Source organism: Rhinopithecus roxellana, chromosome 12 (genome assembly GCF_007565055.1).
Source record: "Rhinopithecus roxellana isolate Shanxi Qingling chromosome 12, ASM756505v1, whole genome shotgun sequence".
Taxonomy (NCBI): Eukaryota; Metazoa; Chordata; class Mammalia; order Primates; family Cercopithecidae; genus Rhinopithecus; species Rhinopithecus roxellana.
In genome coordinates, this window is record NC_044560.1 from 52,904,911 (window position 1) to 52,910,910 (window position 6,000).

Genomic DNA, 6,000 nt, shown 5'->3' on the forward strand with positions numbered 1-6,000 from the left:
AGGCTCAATTTATTGAACCCTATCAGTGAGAGAGCTCTTTTGGCACCATGTCCATCCACAGGAGACTTTTCACCATACTCTCCTCTAAGCCTCATTGTTATTACATCAGGAAATTGGAAAAGATCTTGTGCCAAAAATGCTATGCTAAAATTATAAAGCCAGATAGAGCCACTGATGGAGGGGGTCTGTGGGAGCGAGGGAGCTACATGGAGAGAGGGGGCTAGGGAGAGGAGAATAGGCATCGTGATGGAGAAATGAGAAGAGAGATGATGAAAGAGACTGTGACAGACTAGAGATAGGAGCAGAGAGAGACAGTGTAGTAAGGACGAGACACAAAGACCGAGGAGAAAAGACGAGGCAGCAAGGAAAAACGGAGGAAAGGTGAAGGCACAGATGCCTTCAGGATGTCCAAAAGTCATACGATGGAAAATAAGATGATGTTTAAACAGCATAGTAGTTAAATTTTCAAGTAATATGTTCAATCTACTTTTCTTTAACCTCAGATACCTTTTCAGATGAAGTAACTCCATATTTAAAACATTAGGTCAACTGTTAATCTAAAAAGCTCAAATGAACACACTATTTTCTTTGTATTTTCAGGATTTTTGTGGTATACTGACACCTAAGAAAGAGAGAGTGAGGAGAAGAGAAAAGGGGGAAGGAGAGAGAAGAGGAGACTGGGAGAGGAAAACCTAGAACTAGAAACAAGATATAGAGGCAGATTCAGAAACTTAAAGAACGAGTGCAGAAGAGCATGCTTATGTGCCTGGACTGAGGCATATACAATGTGCTCTGTAACTTGTCCTCAGAGGTGAAGAAGGCAGGAGGTCTGCGACAGGAAATTCTAGAAAAGCAACAGCCATGGGTTCTCATTGCTCAACTCCCAGAGTGAGAACATGCAGTGTTTGGTTTTCTGTTCCTGTGTTAGTTTGCTGAGGATGAGGCTTCCAGCTTCATCCATGTCCCTGAAAAGGACATGATCTCATTATTTTTTATTGCTGCATAGTATTCCATGGTGTATATGTACCACATTTTCTTTATCCAATCTATCATTGATGGGCATTTGGGTTGGTTCCGTGTCTTTACTATTGTAAATAGTGCTGCAATAAACATACGTGTACATGTGTCATTGTAGTAGAATGATTTATATTCCTTCGGGTATATACCCAGTAATGGGATTGCTGGGTCAAATGGTATTTCCGGTTCTAGATACTTGAGGAGTTGCCACGCTGTCTTTCATAATAGGTGAAGTAATTTACATTCCCACCAACAGTTTAAAAGAGTTCCTATTTCTCCACAGCCTCACCAGCATCTACTGTTTCCTGACTTTTTAATAATCACCATTCTGACTGACGTGAGATGGTATCTCATTATAATTTTGACTTGCATTTCTCTAATGATCAGTGATGTCCAGCTTTTTTTCATGTTTCTTGGCCATAGAAATGTCTTCATTTGAGAGGTATCTGTTCATATCCTTTGCCCACTCTGTGATAGGGTTTATTGGTTTTTTTTTTCTTGTACATTTGCATAAGGTCCTTGTAGATTCTGCATATTAGACCTTTGGCAGATAGGTAGGTTGTAAAAATTTTCTCCCATTCTGTAGGTTGTCTGTTCACTCTGATGATGGTTTCTTTTGCTGTGCAGAAGCTCTTTTGTTTAATTAGGTCAAGTGGGAGTTGAACAATGAGAACAGAGAACACATGGACACAGGGAGGGGAACAATACATCGGGGACTGTCAGGGGGTTGAGGGCAGGGGTAGGGAGAGCATTAGGACAAATACCTAATGCATATGGGGCTTAAAACGTAGGTGATGGGTTGATAGGTGTAGCAAACCACCATGGCACATGTATACCTATGTAACAAACCTGCACTTCTGCACATAAATCCTGGGAGTTAAAGTAAAAATTTAAGATTAAAAAAAAAGAAAAGAAAGAAAGAAAAGCATCAGCCAAGTGACTTTCCTGGGTGAGATGATTTAAGTGGAGGTGGAGGTGGAGTTAGGACTGTGAACTGCAGGGACATGGGGAGCTCTCTTTCAAAGAATGGATTGGAGGGTTCTTTCCTATGAATGAATCTGAAGAAAGAAAGTTCTCTTTTTTTCCACTTTGATTATTTATGCTATAAGTTAAAGAGGTGTTATAGACTGATTTGTGTTCCCCAAAATATATATGTTGAAGCCTTAACAAATATTTGGAGATAGGGCCTTTAGGAAGTCTATTAAGGTTAAATGAGGTCATAGGGTGGGGTCCTAGTCTGATGTCCTTATAAGAAGAGGAGGAAACACCAGAGATTCAATCTCTCTCTCTTTCTGTGTTTGTGTGTGCCTGCCTGTGCAGATAGAACAGGCCGTGTGACTATCACATTCACATACAGACAGGCAAATGTTACTTCTTTTTAGATTCAGTTTCCTGAAAGTCCCACATCAGGTAAGCAGCACAGGCTGAACTTGTGTCTTCTGACTGTCTTCATGCTGACTTCAGCCAAAAATCTTTTAAAAGGAAGAAGTTAAAACCTACTTGAAGTTACCACTTGTTTGAATCTATCTGAAAAATAAAACGTGCTCTTTCAGGGCTCAATGTGATCACAGCCAGGAATTTTTGGCAAAGGTTTTTATTATCACAATATGTTCTGCTCTAATGGGTTGATGGGGATGGTGAAGCGTGACATCAGTCCATAATGCATGGCAGGGTGGGGGGATGTGGGCAGTAAAAGGAAGGGTAAGCAGAGCCCGTTTGGAAATGGGGACACCATGTGAACCACTGGAAGACCGGAAGTTACACTAAACAAAGAGGAAGACTGTTGAAGTCCTGGAACTTAAGAGAAATTCAATATTAGAGTTTCAAGGCAGAATAATTTAGAAATTTGGGGCAAGAAAAATAGAAAATGACATCTGATATATGAAAATGTCTTTGACCTGAACAATAAAATAAAATTAGCCTGCACTGCATGTTGGAAATGCAGGGTTTTAAAGAAAGAGAATTTTGGCAATGATTAGTCACTTAGCTTTATGCAAATGAAAAATTCAATCATGCATTGATACAAATACTTTTCCCTTTGATTCCTGGGGTGAAAGTTTCAAAATGCATTTATTAAGCACCTGTCTACCATAGCAGTGGCCCAATCAAAAATGTTTCCTTCTGCTGGCTTTTTATCTTTGTTTTTCTCCTGTTCCTCGTCCCTCTATCCTAGATTCACTTTCTATGTAAACTACTTGCATACAAGACTTTGTCTCAGATTCTGCCTTTGGGGAAATGCAGGTTAAGATAACTGGTTACATGAGAGGTCCTAGAATGCAGACCTTCAGGATAAGTTTCTTGAGACTTGATTGTTAGAGTCTGCTGGATTAAAAGTCCCAGTTCCCAAGCTGGGGACACTTATGTTAGGAGACACAGTAAGCTATCCACTAAACTTCAAACTGTGTTTCTACCTGGTCATTTGGGCTCCTCATCATTGCACCAATGGTAAAAAAAAAAAAAAAAAAAAAAAAAGGGGGGGAGTTGCTGGACTGGTGGGGATAATGGACCCTGAATATGAAGAGGAGTTAGGGTTGATACCACAAAATAGAGGCAGGGTTGAGTATGTCTGGAACTTAGTGGAATCAACAGGATAATTCCTGATATTTTCTTGCATGGTCATAATAATGAACAGGCAACTGAAGCAATCATGCACACAAAGCAGCCAAGGGCTCAGGGCCCTTTAGGGATGAAATTCTGAGGCATCCATCAGGAAAGCAGCCTAGGCCAGCTGAAGTATTGGCTAGGAGTGAGGGAAATCTCTAGAGGGTGTTGGAGGAGGGAGATGAATGCTAATGAAGGCTTGGGACAGCTGTGGCTGTGACGATCTAACTTACTTCCCTTGAAGAACAGCAGCTAGGCACCTCCTTGGAGGAGGTGATCTTAATGAAAAGCACAAGCAGTCTGAGTGTGGCTAAGGATGGACCATATTAGATGCCTTTTATGAACCACTTCAAACCTTCTCAGCATAGTGTTATTTTAACCAACAAAGCCAGGAAATGTCCAAGTGTGAATGCATTAATTCCCATGGGGTAACCCTTGGCCAGTAGAATTGAGAGCCAATGAATAAGTTCTTCCTCCTTTCACCACCTTGGGAGAAGAGTTCTGAGATGCATTCTAGAAGGTTCCTTAGGAGTCCTCATAGGATCAAGCATCCCTCTGCCACAGTGGTGACCCACTCAATCATGCATCCTCATATTGGTTTTCTCTCTGTGTTGCATTTGCCCTGCTCTTCACACCTGCTTCCAGGAATCACTTCCTGAATGAACTATCTGCACACAAACCTTGTCTTAGTGGCTGCTTTTGGGGGAATCTATCCTAGGACAATGTAGCTTTGGAGTCTGTGGTTGCATCAGGTAATTGATCTAACAATACTATTTTCAGTAAATAATATATCTAATATATCATTTGATTTTTATTTATTTGTTTTGGAAACTGCCTTTTAATTATGGAATATTCAATTATTCATATTTATTATTACACTTATAGTTTTGAAAACTGTGTTTTTCTCAAATTCTTTCTTGCTGTCTATTGCTATCACCAGATGTTTGCCTTCCCATTCCTGGTTCTCAGAATAATGACATTTGGGGTTTTTTCTAAAGGGCTGAGGATGTCTATGAAATGGCTAATGCCAAAGTGGGTGAGTAATTGCTCGCGTTTGCTGTGAGTCTTTTCCCCAGTCTGTTGCTTACTTCCTAAATTAGTGTGTTTTTTAAAATATTGGTCTTATATTTAAATGATTAATAATAGGGAATGGTTAAGGAGATTGGACTATATGCACTAAAATAAATAATACTAGTTCCTAAGGCTACAATTATTACCAAAAATATATTTATTGTATGACATTAAATGAAAAAAGAGAAGACAAACTGTATTATATAGAATGCAATAACTACAAAAAAAAGACTGATAGTGACTCTTCCAAGATGCTAATAACTACAATATTCTAGTCTTGGGCTCAAGGACAAAACTATTTTGAAAATCTTACCTAATGCTGTTACATTTTTTAAAAATTAAAAATAAATAAGTTAAAGACACACAATTTTTGGTGTTAAATAAACTGATGTAATTCAAATGTCATTGAGCCTGTCTTTTCCATGCAGTTGGTTACATGCAGGGCTTTGTTCTTTCATTTGGAAAAAGTCACACTTTATTAATAATAACAACCCAATCTCTTGAGAGATTGCCGAGCAAAAGCACAGGGTTTTGGAATGCTGGGCCCTGCCCCTGCTTTCAGGATATTTGGAGAACATTTCCCTGGAAGCTATAGGAACAGTGAGTTTGCCTTCTTTCAATGGCCTCCTCAAACACATGTAACTTACAGGAGCTTAAAGACTTACATTTGTAAAAGCCATTAGTGTCGATTAATGTAGACAAATGATTGAAATTGGGACACTGGGAGGTGCAACTCCACACCTTGTACCATTTATGGGCAGGAAATGAGGAACAATTAGGTTGGTGAGGCTGGAAAACAGCCCTCCAGCCCTGCCTGCATGGGGTCAGCTTCAGGAAAGTTCCATGGGGGTGTAATGGGAAAAGGAGCCAGGGCCAGGACAGCGACAGACAGGAGCAACAGGCCCCAGTTATGGCCAAAGCAGATTTCTCAGCTCAGCCACCCCATATTCAATGTTGCTTATAACAATGATAACAACTTAAATTTGTTGGCTCTTTACAAATAGTTTTGGGTTCTTACAACCATCTTGGAAGTATACTCATGTAGTTGTGGATTTGCTCATCCATTTTTTTCTGTCAATAAATATTTTCTGAGCATTTAATTTGCTTGCGGGATCACATGGTAAATAGACCATCATCTTTACCTTCATAGAAGTTACAGTCTAGGCCATTTCTAGGTAGTATGGTAGCAAACGAAGTCTATGGGAGCGCATAGGACAGCTCTTAAATCCAGTCTTGGGTGTTCTGAAAGGCTTCTCTTAGGAGGTGAGGTCCAAGGCAAGACATGATGATAAACATAAATGCTCATTTTAA